The sequence below is a fragment of the Corvus kubaryi genome, unplaced genomic scaffold (assembly GCF_017639235.1).
Source record: "Corvus kubaryi isolate FWS band 111438036 unplaced genomic scaffold, C.kubaryi_AGA036_p1.0 split1-131, whole genome shotgun sequence".
NCBI lineage: Eukaryota > Metazoa > Chordata > Aves > Passeriformes > Corvidae > Corvus > Corvus kubaryi.
This window is the reverse complement of record NW_024582073.1, coordinates 9313048-9335681: the sequence shown is the minus strand read 5'-3', so window position 1 is coordinate 9335681 and position 22634 is coordinate 9313048. Positions and strand designations below refer to the sequence as shown.

At 41.6% G+C, this 22634-nt stretch overlaps 1 long non-coding RNA gene across 2 annotated transcripts in view; it reads left to right on the top strand.

Annotated features, from left to right (window-relative positions):
• LOC121676738 overlaps nt 1-9998 on the top strand; it is a 73537-nt gene extending 63539 nt beyond the window's left edge. The window contains exons 4-5 of one of the 2 annotated variants that reach the window (XR_006020575.1): nt 4798-4886; nt 9333-9998. This is a non-coding gene — a long non-coding RNA (uncharacterized LOC121676738). Of the gene's footprint in view, nt 1-4797; nt 5155-9332 lie in introns of those variants that run through there. The other variant, XR_006020573.1, reaches the window with a different exon arrangement.
• Nucleotides 9999-22634: the final 12636 nt, after the last annotated feature.

Here is a 22634-nt window from a genome sequence, read left to right as displayed (position 1 = left end):
CTTATACCACTCTTACAAAAATAAAACAATAGGACAGGATAAATCCTACTTTCCTTTATGCTGAAATCTGAGATGACACTGGTGGTTTCAGGACGGGAGCTTACATTTCTACATCTTTCCACTTCCAGAAGAAAACTATTTTGTCTACTTAAGTAGGGAGCAGAGAATCTGAGATGTGTCTGGTGCTATGTGATTAATCAGTAGCTGATGTGCAATACCATGAGAGGAAAATATGTGGAGGGGTTAAAAAGTAAAAAATCACTTGGGAAGGGGGGGTAGGAGGGTGGATGGGCATAAAATATGATATTTTATTTAATTCCATTAATAGTTCAAAAAATAAGTGCGACTTAATGCAACCTTCAATGACTTCATTTTAAAAGGTCCAAAATATATAATTTTGAAAAGAGTTATTTTAACAATTTTAAAAATATTTCTTAAGGCTGTTCACTGAATTCAGTAAAACATTCTCCGTATTTTCAGTCAAATCAGGACTGTATTTGGGTCTTACTACATAAATCTGAAAAAAAATCACATTAAGCTGTAAAAAGAAATCAAATTTTGGTTTGGGATTAAAAAGCAGAAGTGTTTTATTTTTGTGGATATCATCAAGTTTTATACTCCTTTATTGTTCTTACATCAAAGGACTAAAAGATTTAATTTTATTACGTTTTCATAGACCTTTCATGTCCTACTTTACTTTTTCCTTTACAAATTGAACCCCCAATCATCTCTGAGTTATTTCAGAATATTTTTGGAAGTTGTGACAATGAAATTACTGGGAATTTTTTAATCAATGCAATTGAATATATTTTGCCTTTTAATCAGTCATTCGTTTCCTAGATTACTTGCTCAAGTATTCAGCAAGCATTTTTAAGAGAAACAATTGTTTCTTAAAGTTTTAATACCCTGTTCCATCTGCTATGGATGTAAAAACCCAAGAACATGATTTCTGAGACCACCCAAAAGTCATGGAGAAAAAGAAAAGGCAGACTAGAATTGTGAACCTTCTTGTTGTTTTTGTATTGTGAGCTTTATTTGTACAGCTCAGAATCCAGCCATCTGAGGAGTTTACTGTGCTCTCATGAAAAAAATATTTGTACTACAGAGCAATATGTTTCCAGCTTCCTAAGCAAAGTTTAAGGCTATATTTCTTCCTCTGTGGATTTAATGGTCTGCCAGAAGTGTAAGGATACAACTTTAAAAAAAAAAAAAAGTTTATATATTTAGTTGACCCTGAGATGAGCTCAGTTGGTTTGAGCAGGGTGCTGATAACACTGAGGTTATGGGCCCAATCCCAGTATGAGCCATTCACTTAAGAGTTGGACTTGATGATCCTCGTGCATCCCTTTCAACTCAGAATATTTTATGATCTCAGTCCCATACTTTAGCTTTTGGTACACATTTGTTTCAACTCTCTTTTGTTTCAAGTCAATGTACTAAACATTTTTTGTGCACAGGCTACAAATGAACAGCTGGTTAAAAGACATATTTAATTACCTTCAGTAGCATTGTTGTCTTTCCTGTCATCTGGTACCAAGCGACAATGGACATTTTACTCTACTGAAGGGTTTCCTGTCTTTATCAAGCCAGACTCCGGGCACGCTTTTCAGCAGAGAATAATTAAAAAGGGAGGACCCTGTGCAAAGGAACCACAATTTATCAGTGTAAAACCTACAATAAATTAAAACAGTTTTCTCTGAGTCATTTTAGCTGTCCGAGGAACTTGCACACCATTTTGTCATGCTAAGATACGTTCCTAATTAATCATTGCATGCACATGCACATGCCCCTGCACTTGATCAAATAAATAGTTCTCGACAGCTACATCCTCATGCACCCTTTGCTCCCCAAACTTACAAGCCTTTCGCAGGATGTTTAGACAGGAGGAAGGAGTGCAGGACACCAGCATGACAGTGCTTATTACAGTCTGGGGGCTAAATGATTCTGCTTTTCAAAAGGGGATATTTCTCATATCCACTGCTTTGTACTACAGTTGTGACAGAAAAGGAGAAAGCCCAGGCAAAGAGAAGGAAACAAGACAGGAGTGACTGCAATTACAGGTAGCCCGAAAGCCCAGGTGATAGTTGCATCCCATTCTTCTCCAGGGAAAGGAGGCAGTATGAAGAACGATCCTGTCCTTTTGGAGACTTTGACCTTTCTGTAACTTTACAAGTGTTAGAGGACATCTAGATGAGTGGAAACCCTTCCAGCCTCAGTCCCAGTCAGATTGTTTGGCCAGTGGAGATTTTATTTAGAAGAGGAAGAGATACACTCAACATAGATATGAACAAGACAAGAGCTGTATGCTACACCAATTTTGGATTATATTCTTTTGCAATGAATGCACAGGAAATTCTTTGAGGCCTTGAACCACAAAGTACACTCTTTGTACTCAAAGTACACTCTAAAGAGCTCTGCTCTTTAGTTGGGAAGTGCCTCTTCACTGGTGCAGAATCAAACACTGGGTGTCTGGGCAGTCACCTTCCCCCGCCACCCAAAAAAAAAAAGCTGCTTTTCCTGCAATGTGCAGCCTGAAATTGAGCCCTACATGTGCCTGCAGTTCTCCCTTACATCTGCAGATCACAGCTGCACTGCAAAATGCATTCAGGTCCACAATTGCTTCTTCTAAGGATAAGCTTCTTCTCAAGGGCCATAAACTCTATGTGTGTTGAAATATTTCTGTGGCCTGATCGGGATCATTTAGCATATGAAAGATCAGTTGTACTATAACCCAATGGCATTACTGGTATGGTAAGCCACTGTACCTTTTCTATTGATTTTGTCTTATTCTGTATCTGCAGATATAAAATTAATCTGCTTTGCACTGTATGTGTCCTGATGATTGCAGTGCTGGCTGATACCTCGAGTGGGGACCTGGAGGCCAGGGAGAGCAGGCACATGAGAAGCATCCTGGACAAGTGATACAGATGTGGAAAGTGTAGCCAGTAGTTACAGAATAAGAATAAAATCATGTTTAATTCAGTTTCTATACATAGCAGTGTGCAGGGACAATGGCTCCTTTTTTGGGACACATGTATCACCTGCAGAAATGAGCTACAGGGGACGGGGAGCACAGGTTGGACAAGAGACAGGAGTATTGCCAGAATTGCAGTTCTGGTCCCTGCCATCTGGGATGCCTCTACCTGATCTCAGTGCAAGAGTGCATCCCTGCCCTTCCACCAGCATTGGTACCCTTACAGCAACTGGGTCCAAAGAGGCACCTCCCCAAACTTCAGGAACTTAAGCAAGACCAAGCACCAGCTTGAGCAGTAAATTTCCAAAGCTCATCAGGAGCCCATCAGTTCACACAACTTTTAATACAAACATCGCTGTGTAGAAGTGAATCAAGCAAAGACATAATTTTCTCTCATTTGTGACTTCCAAAATATCATGTAAGTTTGAAAAAACGATTTTAAGTTCTGGCAAATTAAGAACACAATCAATTACAGAAAATCAGTCTGTAGGCTTTGTTATGACAAAATGCTTTTGGCTAATGAAAATATTTCAGCTAGAGTCTCACTCCCTCAAACATTTTGAATACTTTAGATTAAAGGAAATTCTGAAGTAAAATAATGGTGAATCAAAGGTACTGAAAAACAAATCAAAGTGACAATTTAGTTTTTAACAAAGTACTTTATTAAACACTTCTATATTACACAAGTGTTCTGCAAATTTTCCATGGGTTTGTGAATTGATTCATGGTTGCTACAGCAGCTTTGTCCACTTAAACAGAGCTTTTTTCTTCATTTTCATTCATTCAGTCACTGAGAGTTAAAACTACAGAGAATGAACCAGGAAAGTCTGAGAACATGATTATTGAAAGATTGAAAAAATAGTTTTGGATAACCTTGTGTTTTCTTTCCTTTCTTCTACTTTGCTCCACAGGAAAAGGCTTTTGTGAGAGCAACTCTCAGCTGTTCTGGTTCAGGGGAGTTTGGTGATTATTTTTGGTTTCAGTTTGCTGAGCATTAGGATTCCTCTCATATTATTCTATTCTGAAATGAATTGAACAAGTCAAAGTGATTCTCATAACACTGAATTTGGGACTGAAATTATGTGACTTGTAATAATGTCAACTTTTTCTTAAACTGAAGCTGTCTTTCACAACCACAATGGAAACAAGCAATATCTCAAAAGGATGGATCAATGGATCCCTATGGGGATGATTCTGATTTCACAGATAACAATGGAAATCAGAGGCAGGAAAAACATTGGCAACATTAGTGTTAAATGACTGTAAGTGAAAGCAAGACTAATTTCTACATTTCAGATAAACAAATATGCACATTAATAATTGTGTGCCGTTAAGAGTATTATACTGGCAGTAGTCATCTTACTTTAAATGTAGCAAGACTGATCACAGAGGAAGGTTAGGAGCTGGAATTTTACAGTTATTTTTGTATCTTATGCCAATTTCCTTTCTAGCAGTTGCTGTTTGGTATCTACTTGCTTTGTTAAAAGCAAACAGAGAAAAATAATTAAATACCTAATAATGATTCAGAAGTTGAATAAAAATAAAATCCAAATTTGCTAAAGCTAAACAGGAGAGGAAAAAAAGCGTATTAATGTGTGCACAAAACATCAAGATGGAAAGAGCCATTCTAAGCTATTACATTGCCCTCATAAAGAATCTCTGAACAGGCAGACTTCACTCTTCATCTGGAGAGAAAAGACTCTGAACAGAGAAATTACAACTAAGAATGTACCATTTTAAATACAGCAGGTGCATGCTTTTGCACAAAGTATGCAAAAATGTTCTATCTGCTGGGCCTGATGCCATCATTTCTTGTCTTCTAGGAACCAGTCCTTTCACTGAATCAGGATGACTGTGGGTTTTGTACACCTTCACCATATAAATTGAATAGAAACCACCACACTAGAAGAAGGTAAACACCATTTGAGTTAAGGGGTGTGCTAGCAAAAAGTAGAAGAAATCATCCCCACAACACAGTTCCATTTTTCTATCTTTTCCAGCAGTGTTTCCCCAAATCAATATTATTAGCACATATTAATGAAGTGATTTTTAAAACAGTTTTATATCACATGACTTTTTTCAGAAATTGTTTAATATGACCTTGGCTTGGCTTGATTGGGTTTGTTTCAGTTTCTGTGGGATTTTGGGGGGCTTTGTTTGGTTGGTTGGTTGGTTTGGTTCGGGTGTTTTGTTGTTATTTTCTTTTTTGCTTTGGTTTTGGTTGGTTGGTTGGTTGGTTGGTTGGTTGGTTTTTTGCAAGTGAGCATTTTGTGATGAAAAGAATAAATCTGATCTTGATTTTCTGTTGTCCCACTGGGCTTGATTCCCTACTGTATTCTGTGTAACTGGAGATTTATGCAACTGAGCAGTTTGCATTTAGAAGTGGTAGGTAGGTTTTGAGCATACAGCCATGAAAAATGAGTCCAGGAAAGTGTGGTTATTATATGCATACATCGAGAGGATAATTTGAAAATGTTTTAGCAAATCTGATATATCAAGAACAGCTCCTGCTTTCTTCCAGTTGCCTTACATTAGTGCATCTGAAAAGTAGATACTAAGAATGTAGCAAAATTACTTAAATCAGTGACCAGGGGTATGTGTGGCTCTCGCGGACTTGGGTACAGGTGTAGATGGGTCAAAATGTCACTTGGTAAGAGTCAAGGAGGAAAAATTTTGGCAATGTTTCAGCACATTATCATGGCATAGTGACTTCGGAAGATGCCAGAGTTGCTGCTTGTAGTATTTTCAAAAATATCCCTCACTGCTTTTGTCCTTGCTGTTGCTTACATATGTGTCAGCTGGATAGTAAAAGCACACTTTCAAATTTCATACTAGAAACATATTCCTCATTTTTCATTATTCTGTTTTTGGGGTGGGGTTTTTTTGTGAATGTGATTCTTGCCTGAAAAATTTCATTCTCAGTAGAAAGCACAGCAACTTATCAAGGATCAAACATCCTAGCCCTTAGATAAACAAACATACTTTCAATGAAGAAGCAGCACTGTGAAGCCCACTTTTTATGCGTCTCTCTCTCTCTACTCACATCAAAAATAACAAATGGGAGTACTGGGTCAGAAATTAAGGTTTTACAGAAGTACTACTTCAACAAGCTCTAGCCATGGCAACATACATATAGGGATAAGAGAAAGATAAGGGTTTCCTCAAATATTGTTGGGCTCTTAGAAGTGGAGAAAAAGAGATAAAAAATATTTTGCCAGCATCAGGGAGGGAGAAGCACTAAGCACACAATTCCAAGTATTCAATACTTGTGGGGAGGAATAGATGAGACCCCCTTCCTGCCAGCCTGGGAGAGCAGGGACGTATTTCTGCCATGTTATCTGAAAGGAGAGGATATGTTTGGTATAAAGGTTTGGGAGGTAGAGCTGGCATGGTTTATCTGGACACCAAGGTGACAATAACAGGATGAAGAAAAATGGCATAACTGGAAGTAAAATAATGCCTGTAATGCAGAGCGGTTGTAAAGAAAGAGCCAGGTTATTGGGAGGTAGGAGCATGTTAGCAAGCAAAACTAAGAAGGTATTGGAGATGGTGACAGAGAAGAGCAGTCCTAGGAAGTGTATCTTGGAGGCTGGAAGCTGGATTTTATGCCTTTTTAGAAAAACAGAGTGAACAGGTGAAATAATGGAAATGGGAGTATGGAAAGAGCCTGTCAATCATATTCCATTTCAAAGCCTGGTTAAATAGGCATTTACTTATACCAAATAGTGGTAGATGGCTGCAGCCGACATTCTGATAACTCCCAAAGCATTTTCTATCTATAGAAGTGCACAATGAAGACTATTTAATATGGCCTTCATTCCCAATTGAGCAGATTAATTTAATAGACTGCAGCCTTTTGTCGGAGGACAAAGACAGGGAGCTGTGTAAAGCTGAATATGAAATACTCAGGAGTCTACTTCTGGCTGGTACTTAAGGCTCTGTTTTACAGTCATGGACTTTGAAGGAAATGCTGTACATAAAAAAAATAAAATAAAGAGCAGAGGTGCTTTTCCCATATAGTCTATTACTTCCTGCAATTCATGAGAACTCTTTCCTTGTGCATAAAGGTCACCTTTCATTTATGTACATATCTGTTTGGTTTGCTGAAAAGGGTATCCTGAAAACATATTAAAAATATGAAAGGAAATGTAAAATTAGGGGTAAAAGAGTGTGTCTCATGGCAGGACATCTATAAATAATGACTATTGAAGAGAGTTGGCCATTGAAACTCCTCCACACGGAAATATCCTCATGGCACTACCGATCACAGATTCCTGTTACCACACAGAGACTTTAAAACCACAGGCCAACACTGCTCACTGCTGTTTGAATGGCCAAAAAAAGAAAAAAAAAGGTGAGGATGTGAAGAGAGATTTGAAATTTTTCAGAATAATGCTGTAACAGAGAGACAACCAAAAGGAGAACCAACAACTTACAAACAAGGGAGAAAACAAGAGAGCAAAGAGAGACATTTAAATTATTGGATGCATTCAGGAGCAAGTGTTATAGTATGTTTGTTCATGTCCCCATAACTTTTCTGTGCATAACTACTTCCATCTTAGGCAGACCCAAGATCCAGATGACTCCAGCAGGACCCAGCAGATGACTGGGTGGAATGATGGTGGTATCCCTGTGACCTAAATGTGTGAGGTGCAAGCAAACAGGGAGAGGGCATGAGTTGGGATCAACATATTGTTACCTCATGCTCAGCACAGGGGATTTGATGGGTCTGCCTGGAGTGCACAGCAGTGAGAAGCCTGCACTGGCCAGCAGTGGGTACCCCACCTCTAGCAGCAGCAGCCAGCTGCAGAACCACTGCCTGCCCTGGAGGGGCCATGGGCAGCACTGTTTTTCTTTTGACTGGAAATAAATGATGGTGTTCTCACTTCCATGACACCTCTTTAGCAAACTTTCCCCCTGTCCTTGCTCTGTGAGGGAAATATCTGATTGAAAGCGTGGTTAGTTGAATTCATAAGCCCTTTCACAAACAGTAGCAAAGGATTATATTTGCAACCACTCTTTGCAAATATTAGAAAACTTTAACAAAGTATGGCTTAAAACTAAACCTTCATCAGCTCATTTCCATCACTGTTGCTAAATGGTCCCATGACTTGTGAACAAAATTCTGTATCAAGTTGATCAGCACTGAGATGCTGCCACTGGAGCTGCAGAGTCCTGGTCTTGGCTGTCTTCTCATGCACAGTGCACCCACAGGTGTGAGGGTTCTCTCCTTGAAGTGTACACAAAAGTAAAGTGCTGTTCAAATCCTCCCCAGCTTGCAACCACTGTCAGAAGATCTTGAACACTAAGAAATATTTTACATAGTAGTGAACATCATGGTGACCATCAGGAACTGCAGTAGGGCTGGGGTGATGCCAGTGAGGGACCTGGCAGAGCAGGAAGAGCTGTGAAGGGAAGCAGATGCTGCAGTTGGTCAGAACTGTGCAGAGCAGGACTCCCGGGGATGGAGGGAGGGACAAAGCACGAGTGGGTGGTGGGTGAGCACCTCTCCAGCACCTGCAGCACCTCAGGAGGCTGTGGCAGTGTGGATGTGCAAAGGTGAGATTGCCCAAGTAAAACAAGTTAGGAAAGTAGTGTAAACCAGCAAGACCTTTAAAATCAAGATTAGTAACAAGCCTATGTATTTTAGAAAGTGCTGTTAGCATGAGATTTCTTCAGTTGCAGTGGTAGGTAGTGCACGTGGAAAAGCGTTCAGCTATTCCTATAGACAAAGGTGCTAAGACCAGGCAGCTGAAAGGGATCTGCACAGCAGAAGGATATCGGGGTGTGTCAGCAACGGGAGCAGAAGGACAATGCAGAGCTCCAACTCCCTTCCGCCCCTGCCCCCTCTACCAGACATCCGGATTCCAGGCGCAAAAGGGCAAAGCCATTTTTTTCCCCCTTGAATAGCTTTTTGGGACTCTGGGAGGCTGCTCTGGAGACTGCCAAAGCCCTGCCGCCGCCCAAACAAGCTGCTAGCTCTAGCTTCAATTAATTATACACTTGGTGGTGACTGTAGCAGAACTGGAACCAGACGTGGTAGTAAAATATCTTGAGCCCGTTTCCATTTCCCCCCCACACCCCTCGCCTCTTATTTCCCTAGAGCAGCCGATTTGTCACTTGCAGGTAGAAGAGCCGTGGCTCTGCTGTCAGGGGGATGTATTTCTAGTGTAATGATGCATGACAGACATGTAATGATGCATGACGTGTGCCCTAGCTGCATTTTTTTCCTCCTCTTGCTTTTTCTTAATGCATTTTCAAGTAAAGTTTTGTTTCCATAAAAAAAAAAAAATCCAGTGGAATTTAAACAAACAAACGAACGAACAAACAACCCCGTAACACTCAGTTTCTTGTTCAGGAGATTCCCCGAACAAGCAAACATGCAGCACTTCTCTATGGCATATGTGTGTTCTTGGATTTCCAACCTCCTGGAGACTGGACAACTGCATGGTATGCAAAATCTTTGCCTGGACACCATAATATTATTATATTATTAAATATTATTAATATATTATTAATTAGAACTATTCAAAGTCTTGCAGAGATCATCAGGTCCTGATCTAATAGTCTAATAGCAGGGGAATAAAAGCACGAAGCAGTACCATGTAATTTTTTTTTCTTTACTTCATGAAGCATTTGGATAATAAAAACTATGTATGCCTTTCTATTTGCTACATTTTAAATAACCATTCAGCATTGCTTTTATTTTTCAGTTCATTTAAATACGTTTCATGAGTTGCTGTTGTGGTGGGAATTTTCTATTGCTGTTATCACGTATGTCCTTGTCTTCAGGGTGCAGAATTCCATAAGGAAAGCATCTTTTGAAAGTGGGTTTTGGCTGGCTGGTTGACAGGTGCTTGGTAGACAGGTACTTAGACTGCCATAGTCCAGTGTTTTCCCTGGGCTTTGTGTAAGGTCTACACACCCAGTCCATGATCAGTCCACCTTCTCCTTGGCTGCACAGCCCTGGCTGGGGGAAGCTGCAGCATCCTCAGGAGGCGAGTGTATGCCTGCGGACACTTCAGCAAAGGGGACACCTTGCAGAGGTGCCAAGAAGCCCATTTCGTCCCCTGCTGTGAGAAAAGACAGTTTTCACACAGTTTTCCAACATGGTAAAAAAAAAAAGTCACATTTGATTAACCCTGACTTCGTAGTTACTAGCAACAGAGAACGCTAAGATAACTGGAGGAGGTATAGAAGGAAAGCTAGAGAATAATAAATTCAAAAACCTTTTAAAAAAACTCCTGTGAGCTGGGACTAAATGGCAAGTCCCAAATTCCACTAAAGTTATTAAGTGTGGGATGCAGGGGGAGTTAAGAAGCCTGTCTGTCCTGCTGGAAGCATTTACTTAAGAGAAATCTATTATTTTTCATTCCCATTTGTACTGGGCTGTGGCCTGAATCCAAGTCAGGGACCAGTTCTCAGAAGGGAATTAGAAGGCAGAGCCAATAACTAAGTGCCAGATTAATTCTGCCAGTTCTGTAAGCATGCCACCAGCTATAGCTGGGTGAAAACTGCCAGCACACCAGCACACTTGCAGCATCCAAGCCAGTGGTGGAGATACCAGGCCTATGGGAACCAAATACAGTAAAACAGGGTGTGTTATTAAACAAGACTTAGAATTAGCTTGAGCTCAATCAGACTGTGAGGACCAGAGCTGCAGTGAGAGGACAGTGGTGAAGACAGCTGTGTGCCCTCTGAAAGGGCTTCAGTTTGACCTCACCATTTTCACAGGATGCTTGAAGATCACTAGGACCAACAAATCCAATAGAGATAAAGAGAGATACAAGTCTCCCTAGCTCAGAATCAGAACAGTCTCTGCAATTGTCCATTTATGGTTTTTTTGTTTGTAGACCCCCATCGGACAAAACTCCAATGTCCCTAATTCTGATTTTAGGCTCTTAATTCAGGACTATTTGATGAAAATTGCAGGTCTAAACATTCTGATAATTTTGACCTGTGGTACACAAAGTTGCTAAAAAAACCCTTGTTTATTTTGTTTTCTCCAATGGAAAATTAACTTCAGATAATAATCGTATTATTAGGGTGGGGGTTGTTTTGTTTTGTTTTGGTGCTTGGGGTTTTTTTCCCTAAAACCTGGTTGCCTCTGATGGAAGATTTTGTTCCTCCAGAATTTTTTCTCACTCAGAACCAAAAATATCCCACATTCTGTAACCATAAACAGAACAGCAAAGCTGAGCACTGCAATTTCCAACTGCTTGGTCCCGTGTTACCCACAGACACAAGGGAAGCCTGGAGAAAAAGAAATCGCAAATTTGGCTGCTCCCCTAAAGCACTTCAACTTGCATTTCCTATCTTCACACGTGGCCAATTCCCAAATGGTCAAAGGGGTCACACAAAGGAAACTGAGTACTAAAATAAGTTTCCCATCTAACATAGCTCTGCACCTTGTGAAAACACATTCCATAGACAGACTAGTCACAGCAGAGGGAACAATGTCTTGTTAAATGTTTTAAAAGCATATCAACTTCCAAGGTTCCAAAGTTGGGAAAACTGTGCCTAAACCTTTAATATTATTCCATGTATTGGCATAATTCACTGCTGATTTTTGTCAGCAAAATTTTTCAGAAAGTCTCATGGGCATGAACACCTGTAAATTATTTTTAAATACAAGATGTGCCTGGGTTGATGCTAGCTGAGGGGTTCCTCAGCAGTGGCCTAGACACACAGAGCCAAGAGCTGCTGGGAGAGGGCAGCAAGTGGGCAGGTAACCTCAAAGCACAGTTCACACCTGGGAATTTCAAAGATGGAGACTTCTCCTCAGGGAGATGGACTTTCACTCCTTTTCATGTGCAACTGCTGGTGAGCAAAGAAATAAACAGTGCACCGAGTGGAAGATGCTCATCTTCTGAGCTACCCAGATCAGCTGTGGCCACATGTTCTCAGTGTCCTGGGAGCTGCTGAGACCTGTGGAGCCCTGCAGACTGCAGGGCATGCCTTGGAAAGAGCAGAGATGAGCTAAAGGGCAGGTCCCCAAGGACCAAGCCACACACCTCTGTACTCCAGCCCCTGTACTCTGTCACATATATTCTACCTCTGCCAATGCTCTCCATCTGCATTTTTAACTCCACTCAACTTTCTTACTGAAATTCCCTTTCTAAATCAAACAAATCTATGTCTCTTGGTACCCATATGAATACCCGTCTTCACAGGCTTGGAAAAGTTCTGCTGCCACTATCACATTGCAGCAAACTGCCTCTCTCTTCAATCCAGGATCCCATTCAAAAAGGGCTTCTTGTTCACCTCACTATGCAAGTTTTCTTGTTATCTTTCCTTGCAGGCTTTCTGCTGCTTCAGCCAGGACCTCTTTTCTCCTGGCCATCTCTGAGTGCAAGATAGGAGAAAAAGACACTTTTTTTTTCTTCACCTGAACAACAAACACAAGAAAAAAATTATGATGTCTGCTTGCCACAGGGCTATTCAGTGTTGTAACTGTCAAGCTTAAATTTAATCTTATTTTCAATTGTAACTTGATATTCTGCCTAGTTCTCATATTTAGAAGCCAACTAGCAACTACTGGACCAAAAAAAAAGCTATAAGCTTTACAGCTCTGGCATAAATGGCTAACATTTGGGGAGTATAAGACCTGCTGTAGTTACTAAAATTAATTTCCTTTTTGTTCTTTTCTCTCTTTGTTTCTATCTCCACATTCTCTCTCTATATTTCCTTCTAGATCTTCGTCTTAATTCCCCTTCTCATCTTTTTAATTTTTGTTCTGGATTAATTTTTCTGAAGTTAAAAAAAATCAGGGACTTGCAAGTATTTTCCTTTATAAAGGTCACACAATTGTTTGCACTGGACTACAGCTGTAAAATGAGACAAGTTGTGTTCATCTGACACCAGCAGCAGAAAGTAACAGATAAGAACATGCACAAGTGGAGCCTGGGCACCCTCCCAGGTGGGCTGTGCACACCCATCCTTGGCCACCAGCTGCCATCTGTTCCACCTAGGATACCTGTGCCATTTAATGTAGGGGTGTGTGATAACTTGAAGTCCCCCAAAACACCAGGCTATAGAGCCTAATCCACAGTTTAGTTTTATTTTACCTGTCTTTTTAGGCAGTCTTTTCTTGTTCCAGACCAGTTCAGTGACATCACCTGCATCTTCTTAAGGTTGTCATTTCAGCTGCTCTGTTTTCCATGCGAATTTCCACTTAATACCCTGCTCCTGACCTTCAAGACTTCCATAAAATTACACAAGAAACTGGTCAGTGACCCAAGCTCTCACAGAAATTACTTTCTTAAATAAATTTAGCAGGATGTGATGCCTGTAAACTCTCCAAAGATTCAAAGGAAGGAAGAACCTCATTTTTACAAAAATAAGGCGTACTGGGTAGATCAAGGAATCTGTTCATCAGTACCATTCATGAGTAATGAGGTGAATATTAACAGCAGAGGCTTCAGGGTTATTTTATGCTTGCATGCTGGTGGAAGAGTAACTCCTCTCTGTTTCTGGAGTAATTAATTTTTAATTCAAAATGTAACTGCTGATACTGGGGAGACTTAATAGCTTGGTACGTTGAATATTCACCTGGGATACATATATCATGGGGTTTAGTTCCTTCCATAAACAAGGAAAAACATTTTAATGTGGTAAAGCCAGAAGTTCAGTCTGGGCCTTTACTGTCCCAAAAGAGGACTCCAAACACTAGCATAGCATTTGCAAGGCTTCACAACCTCTGCAAAACAAGCAAAACAAAAATTCGTAGACCATTCTGTACTCAATTACTCTTTGGTGGTTAGAAGATGAGTGGAATTGCAGAAAAAGAATATAAAGTTATATAAAACAATTGTTTTACAAACTCGGGATTTTACTGTTATAGCTACAAACATTTTAATTAAAAATGCTGGCACTTTCTGCCAACTCCCAGCTACAACTGCAGTCAAGCATTAGCAACAGCTGGTGCCAGTAAGCGTTTCACAGGCCATTTTCAGATGTGCCTCACCTGCATGGAGCGTCACCAGCCTACCTAGCCAGCAGAGACTGGTGTCCTTGTGCATTTTTCCAAAAGCGTTTGAAAGGTGCAAGTCTCATTCTGCATCGGACCAAAACCAAACATCCAAAATAAAAAAAAAAAAAAGCAGACAAGAAGACAGGTTCAGAACTGCTGTACAACTGCAGCTGAAATACCCTCTCCTATGTAGCAATGCTGAATTTCATTCCAGGAGGTCCAAAAAAATTGATAAGTGAAAACGTAAAATGGACAGAGAAAGCTATAAAAGACATCACCGAACAAAGCAGAGCCATGAGGGCTCAATCGCTATTACTCTTTTTATAACTGTGATCACAATCATAAACAACAATGAAGGACTGAACCATTAAATGAATCAGCAAAATTTGTGAAGTCCAGTTTTACTGACACACTTAATTTCTTTGTAACTTTTCTATAATAATGTCAAGGATGAAAAAATAAAAAGTTTAGTAATTCTGAATGCAGAGCTGAAGTTTCTTCCCCCCAGCTTGAGAGAGAAAAAATGGGATAGGCTGATCTCTGCCCAGCTCAGCTGTGCAATGTTAATGGTTAGGTACATGTATGCAAATGCCTGTACTGTCAAAACTGCCACCCCTGCTCTGTCAAACCTACCAAGAGCTCCACTTCCTGCAAATAATGACTGCTCACAGTCTGGAAGAGCACGAGCACTTGTGCTTCACCACTCACTCTAGGCTGTTTCTGTGCATTTGAGATATTCCTGGTTTAAAGAGCTTTAGTCGACAGGTCCAGACCAGTAGAACAACTTTTTACTGCCCAGTTTCACGTGATAAATAATCAATAGTGAACTCTCAGTGTGAAAAGTCTGTGATTAGTTTTTGAGTTAAAACTCTTTCTTCTGAGATGCCTCAAAATACTGCTAATTTAAACAATGGTAGAAATCCAGAGAATTTTACAAATTATCTGGAAGCAGAGGGGAAGAAAAGGTAGAGTAAGTAACTAGTGTGCTAATGCAAATTCAGACACATTTTAGAAAATAATTTTAAAATCTCACTGTAGCATAAAACCTAAAATCTGCAGCAGGGCAACACAGAGAAAAGACATAAACGCGCTCTGCAAAAACAATATCCATCAGAAATCCACATCTACAAACTGACTTACAGGCAGTCCTACCAGGGAGCTGGGGTTCCCATCTCCCAGTACATTTCTGTTCGGCTGAGGCTTTCTCACAGACATCAACTCCACTGCAATTGGCTTTGAAGTCCTGTGCACACCTGCATAGATTACAAAGAAGGGAAGGCAGGTCCCTCCACACCCAACCTGTAAATTAACAATGCAACATGTCAAGTTAAGATATGCCCTCCGGCACCTTGTTTTAAAGTCAGACCAATGGCTAACAATCTCCTGATACACTTAACCCTTTCCCTGGAATTCACACCCAGTTTTCTGTCTCCCGAAAGAAGAAACAAATTTATGAGTAACCGTGAGGGTGGTTTTTTCCAAATGTATCAGTTCAAACCTGGGCCATCTGTTTTAATCCGAAACAGGAACTGAATTTTTTCTGCACAAAACAGAAGAAGGTTACCACTGTACTGATTTGACTTTTGCAGAGTGCTTTGCACAGCTAGCTTTGGCTTGTGAATATGTCACAGGCTGAAGAGACCAGGCTTTGCCTTTCTATTTTGTCTCTTACTCCTGGAAGAACCCCTTCTATGGGTGGGTCATGGCCCTTACTGTCCTATATTTCGCCAAAACCCTTCAGGAGGTTCTGCTCTTCTACCAGAGAAGTGTGTCACCAGCAACTACAGCTTTGAAAAGGACTTTTAACTGAAGCAAGAACAGGGATAGTCACCCAAACTGCAAGACTGCCTAGTCTTACTGTACTCTTTTTCCTTACTTTCCCGACTTTGTCATGGTGGCTCACACTCATCATGTCCCATCACTTCAGACCTAATTAGAAGTGACAACTTATTCCTGCCCCATCTGTAATATTAGCCTTCTCCTGACCTAACCTCTCTTGACCCTATCTCATCTCACAGATCCTACAGCTGTGGGGAACAAGCATGTGGGAATAAAGGACCCTGCTGACCTCCTTGATGTGATTTCTGCAGGGGAGAGCCCAGTGCCTGCTGCAGCCCCATGCTCCAGCACTACCTTTATTTGACAAGTTTGCACACAAGCAGACGTACAGGCACAGAGGTGAGGCACTGAGGGGCTGCTGGGGCTGGCCAAGGGTGCCTCTCATCTCACTTTAGCCACCAGCACAAGGCCAAGCACGCACCCACTGACAGAAAGGCACAGGGCACCACTGACCTGGTGCAGCCATCTCCATGTCTCCTACCTGCACTTCCAGGGGAATCGTGCAGCCCACTCTGGTCTGTGGTGCTCCCTGGTGGCATCCCAACACCCCCAACCCTGAAGGTGAGAGGCTGGAGGCATTTAGGTTGGGCCGCCATTCTATAGTGTGGACCTGGTGGTCCAAACCATCATTGTTGCAGAGGTGGTAACATCGAAGAGTAGCACTGAACCAGAGAGGACGAGACTGCTCTTCATCCCCTGAAGCATCAGAAGTCAGTGATGATTTCTGCACCCAGGTATTGGTTCTTACAGCAAGACCTAACATACTCCTGACCAGTGATAAGAAAGATTGTCCAGGTGTCCAGTTATACTACTGAAAAACTGTGCTCATCTGCCTCCCGCCAATGACATATGATTCAACCGCCAGGTGCTAGAAGGCTCTTCATTTGAGACAAGTGCGCATATAAGCCAAGAACTGCATCCTATATGGTAAAATATGCTTTTCAAATCTTAATTGAAATTTCCACACTTCGATATTCTTTGACTGTATGGTTTTGGGGGAAAAATAAATAAAAGAATGGACTTTTTTAATGCCTTTTTTTATGTGCCTTTTTGTGTCTCACACACACATCTTCTACCTTGTCACAAGCCCACAAGGAAGGGATCCAACCGTGTTTTCCAGAAAGTAGGAACAATCTAATAAAATTCAAAGAGCTGATTTTCAGAAGTTTCTGCTCTCAGTTGAAAACAGCTCTAGTTCTGATAAACACCGTTTCTTCATGTGTCTGTTTTAGGTGGTTTAGTTGAAGTATCTAACTCCAAGCACTTTGGTACATATCCTTATCTGCATCAAAAGGATCTAAATATACTAGGTGACAAGCAAAAAAGGAAGAAAAAAAAATATTAGGGAATGGCAACCACCAGCAGTATTAAAGAATGTGAAGAGAAAAAAAAGACAGAAATAGGACGCAGTTTCTTCAGGTGAAAGCTGAACTGTGTCTTCCATTCAAAGATAACCAGACAAGAGCAAACCATCAGATTGCCCAATGAGTGTATGAAATGGAATAAGGCAAAACCAGAGCTGATTAAAAGGAGGGATGTAAAGAAGGACCACTGCAAAGCAATGGTGGTGTCTTCACTGCTTTTAAGAGAATCTTGAATTCCAGGATGCTTCTCCATTCAAGGAACTCTGAATTCAGGTGTAGATTTTTTTGTTTGATTGTTTGTTCTCCTACAGTTATGCAGCCAAGCTAACAGGAGTAGTCAATGTTGAAGACACTCTGTTGCACCCCAGAACGTTATCAATGTTGGGGAGCAGATTATGTAGGGAAATGTGATCAGAATGTTTTCAAAAAAGGAGACAAGTGAGCAGCCCCCTAGACTCATATCTAAGGTGATATTCCAGGCACTCTCTGTCTCCTGTCTCCTATTAAAAAAAAAAAAAAATCAGTTTCCATTTATAAAATGTACACAAAGAATGCAAAGGCGAACGAACACACAACACAAACACTCCATCATCCCTAGGGAAATCACAAGTAACAAGAGACTAACAAGGTCCCATGCCCAGAGCGTTAGATCAAAAGGAAAAGGGCCCAGATAGGGAACTTTTGGTATCTAGAAAAGTCAGCAACCCAATGACTTGTTGCTTGTTGCCTAAATTTCTAAAGACTCAGACAACAAAGTATCCCAAAATCTTCCTCTAAGAGGATGAGGAATGGCATTCCAGATGGTTCCACTGGATTGAAGTTATCAGTTGTCCTTCATGGGGTGTTAAGTGGATTTTTAGGGTTTTTTATGAGCACACCTTGAACTCAACAACAGATTTAAAAGGGTGTGCACATTAGATTTAAAATAAAATGCAAGGTGGATGGATGGATACTAAGAACAGAAAAGAACTAAAACAATCGGCAGTGCCCAAATACTCTTCCTGGTCAAAAAATTACTTTTAGAAAACATGCCAAATAATGCCAGCACCTGACCTTAACCACTTCATTCTCCCTGCTTTCTGCTCTGCTTTTCACTTTTATGTCAAGAGCCCTCTATCATCAGCATCTTAAGAATCCAAACCTCTCAATTCCCTCAATGAGAGAATAGAGTGCATTAGCCATAATAGGCAGAACACTGAAATGACTGCCCTGATATTGATTTTGTCATGTTAGTAACCTAGAGAATGCAACGCACACATAAAAATGGATTACTTTCATGTTGAAGGAAAGGGCAACTAGATCTAATCTCAAAAGTGACTGAAAATAGCACTAGGGAGTGTCTTGCTTACTGTAATTCACTGAATTCACACCACTTTGGCTTAGCTGGAAGAGAAACAAAGACCCTCTGAAACATAAGGGAATTTGAACTTTTGAGAGGAGCAGCAATCAGTTCTCCCCTGAGCTAATCTTAAGGGCAGAGTACCTATACACTCAATAGAGAGGTACCTCATTAATTCTGTAAAATATTGATACCTAAACTGAGCAAAATGTAACTACTTTTTCTTGAAGGCCATTGCAAGTAAAGGCTTGGAGTTCCCACTGCCACGAGTTCCCTTCAAACATGTCATGAATCTAATTGACGTGTTATCTCAGAGGTACAAAACCAATACATTTTTATAAAACCATGGTTCAGAGGAAGAGATGCTACCCTGACTGTTTCAGGTCCACTGGGCTCCTAAACCTCCTTACTTCTGTTTTCACTCCTCAACCAAATTTCCACCCCTTCTCACACTTTCAGATATAAACTCCAATGTTTTAAAAACTTTTCCTATTACACAGACACTGAGAAACCAATTGGCAGATGCCCTCCTTGTACTACAAACATCTCTATACTGTGTTTTAGTCACTGATCAAATCTCATTCAGCTGCCTCCAGAAAACTAATTTCTGCCACCATTCTGACACTCAGCAGCTTAGCAGTCGGCACCCACATCCCTTCCTTCACATTTGAAGAGAATTACCTTCCTGATCTTCTTGTTTTTCTCTGAGCCTGTCCGACCATGTAGCCAGGGGTTGCTGTAGAGTTAATATTGCAGAGTTTGGTACTGCTCATCAGGACTGCAGAGGTGCCCGGGTGCCCTGGCAAAGATCAGGACTTACTGGGCCAAGGACTGTACAAACAGTAAGGAACAGTGTCTGCCTGCAAAGCCTGAAATCTAAACACACAGTGCAAGCAAAGGTAGAGCTCCCATTTCCCTCTGACAGGTGGGAGGGGGTGCCACCTCCCTCTGACCACCCCCTCCTCTCCCATCCAGCACTGACAATAAGGTTCTGCCCCATGGGGCTTTCCTGCAAGAACCTTCATCTCCCCTGGCAAGGAGAAGTCCCACATTCCTTGGGGATCTCCCTTGACACACCTGTGAGTTTCTTGCTGCACAGCTTCCATACTTATGAAGGGCTGACCCCTGCCCACATCACACACACAGCCCCCACCAAACTATTGTAGCCCATGTACACACCTATGCACCCATGTACACACACACAGACACAGAGGCGTGGCATTCTGCCTAGCCCTAGGAAAACTCAGGACTGCCCACTTGGGCAGCAAAATTTCCTCACATGCTACACCCCAGCCTGAAACTGCATCTGCACCCAGGTCTCCCAGCACCTGCTCCTCAAGGGCATCCACAGTGGCTTTTTCTCTCACTGCAATATGATCTGATTCACACTCAGAGTTGTGTGACATGACGCACACCCTTGAATTCACCCATGTTATATTTAACACTGGAAACAGTCCAGTGTCCTCAGGCCCGCATGTGGGATGCAGCAGTGATCTTCCCTATGTTGGTTATGGTGATGGCACCACACTACTTGAGGTCACCACCCAAGCTTGGCCTCACAAGTGACTCCCCCTTCAAGGCCAAATAAACTCTATGTCTATCTGCATCCCACCCAACTCTGGCCACTGCTATAACAGCAGACAGCCTTTAAATTAGTCCAGGAAATTCAAGGGAGAAAAATAAAAGTAGGGATAGATATGAAGTGACTGATGAAGAAAACCAGAAGAGCATTTGCCTCTGGATCCTTGATGGTACTCACAAGTCATGAGAGCATGCTCACATCAGTAGCTCTGAAGACAAGAGAAAGCAAACATTAAATTGACAAATAATTAAGGTTAGCCAAGCATAACTTAAGAATTTCTTTCCAGAGGATAAAACCATGATTGCTGGCAAGTTGAGATGTCCTTAAGGATAAAAAACTACATTAATTTAACCCTCAGACTGCTATAACACTTCCTCTGGGATTTCCCAGATGGAAATATGTGTGAATCAGTTCTGTAGACCATGTGTTACAATCCCAACATTTCAGGAAGCATTCAGACTGAGTGCACATTCTCTGCACAAAAGATCTGTGGATGTTCAATAGATCTGGAAGCTCTGGAACGTGTTTGGCTTAGCATGCATGCTCAATTCTGTTGAATAAAATGAATGCACAGGGAAAATCTAGAATCCAGGACACTTCAGACTTATCGTACTAGATATTTACACAAGCAGAACAACACTATCTGAATTCCACAGGACTTTCAGGCTGGCTGTGCACATTCTGGGTAGCTAATCTTTGCATGCGCTGTAGAAACAGTGCAGGTTTCCAGATTTATGTCAGCCCAGGCAAGGATCTATCACGCAGTCACTGAGCAGGGTTTCCCACTGGCTGGAACCCCTGGGCCAGTGTAAAAACCCTGAGGCTCTGTATAGGAGCATATCTGCAAGGAAAATGGGGCATTCTCAGGGGCACTCAGATCTGCAGGGGCTCTGTGTTAGCCCCATGGCAACAACAAGGGCTTGCTCCTGTCCACTTCGCCTCTGACATACAGATGCTTTCTTCTTCAGACAACCTGTGCCTGCTGTCAGTATCCAGAAGGTTGTGCTTGTTTGTACTAGCGCAGATGAGGAGCCCATGCAATGCTAATGGCATGCTGTAGGTACCTGTTAAGCCATTTTACAGACACTTGTGTGCCTTTATAGTTTAAAGGGACAAGTGCAGTGAATTACATGTAAATGAGGTCTGGCTTAGTGTCACAGCATCTATAAAGGACACAAGAGTCAAATAAACCAGGGAGCCCTTTTGTTCTCTGCATTACTGCAGAGGAGGCAGGCAAACCAGAGGCTGGTGTTGCCTGCTGAAGGGAAACAGGGGTTTGTTAGCACAGCCAGAGGCACAGCCAGAGACACTGCCCTAAAGAAGAGTGTACCTGCCAGGAACAGGGTGTAGCAGAAGCCTCTCCCCACCAAACCCCAGCCAGCAGGTTGGGATTGGCACTGAAGGGAATGCCAGAAGCAGTCCTGGAGGGAGGGAAAGGCTGCATACAAGCTCTCCCATCCCAAATCCCTAGAGCCATCTTCCCACCCAGCATCACTGCCTGCTACTCAGAGGATAAACCTGAGAAGAAATGTGCATGAAGGGAAAACCAATAAAAGGTGGAAAATGGCTAGGGAAGTTCAATGCATTGTACCTATGGCCAAGTTCCCAGAGCTATGCAGTTTCCTACGAGGTAACACTTGTGTTACCACAGCTTCAATCCATGAACAAATAAAGTGGTATTATTTTGCCCACTGCAGTGCAACTTCAGTTATGATGCTTAGTGAAGGCGAAAGCCTGGCAGGATTTTTAAAAGGACCTGAAACTGCCTTGAACAATGAGGGATCCAGAACTGCCTTCTTGTACACTCACCTCATGTCACAAAATATCGATGATGGAAACAATGAAGGATTTTTTCCAAAAGGCTGGTATTCTTGTGTGTCCATTCTTCCAAATTCTTTCATCTTTCTACATTAGTATTAGTCATATCTGAAAACCAACACCAGAAACTGAACCAGAAATTATATTTCTTCTCTATTAGTTTGGATGCTGATATGAGGGGGTAGAGGGGCTGATGCAACTTAACAGAGGCCTGAGATTTTTAACTCTACTGACTTTCATGAAGATATTCCTGATTTGTACATACAATGTGCTTGGCCATCTCTTGGCAAAGTTTTGCTTTCACAGACACCACCTTGCCACAGCTGTAATTGGTGATGCTGAGGACGGTTCCTACAGTGGAGTTGGTGTCTGCTGGAGCAAATTACTGGTTCCCCCTTCAGATAGTCATTCCTGATCATCAGAAAAAAGTCGTTTTGGGGAAAGATAAAATTTCAGCCTCTAAACTGGCCCATTTATAAACCCAAACAAATTTATGCAAAAGGAAGAGGTCTCTGGAAATCCAGAAAGTGCAGTGCCAGATTGAGGAGTCAACTCACCACCTTTTATTTACCATTGCAGGCAGGCATGGTACAGGAGGTGTTTCACAAACCAGACATGGCTATGGAAAGGCCCACACTTCTCACAGTGCTTTGCTGGATGAGCAAGTCTTAAGTGCCACAGAATGTGGCTCACCCACTGGAGAAGCCATGCTTCTCTTCCCTCCCTGCTTTCCTTCAGGCCAGAGT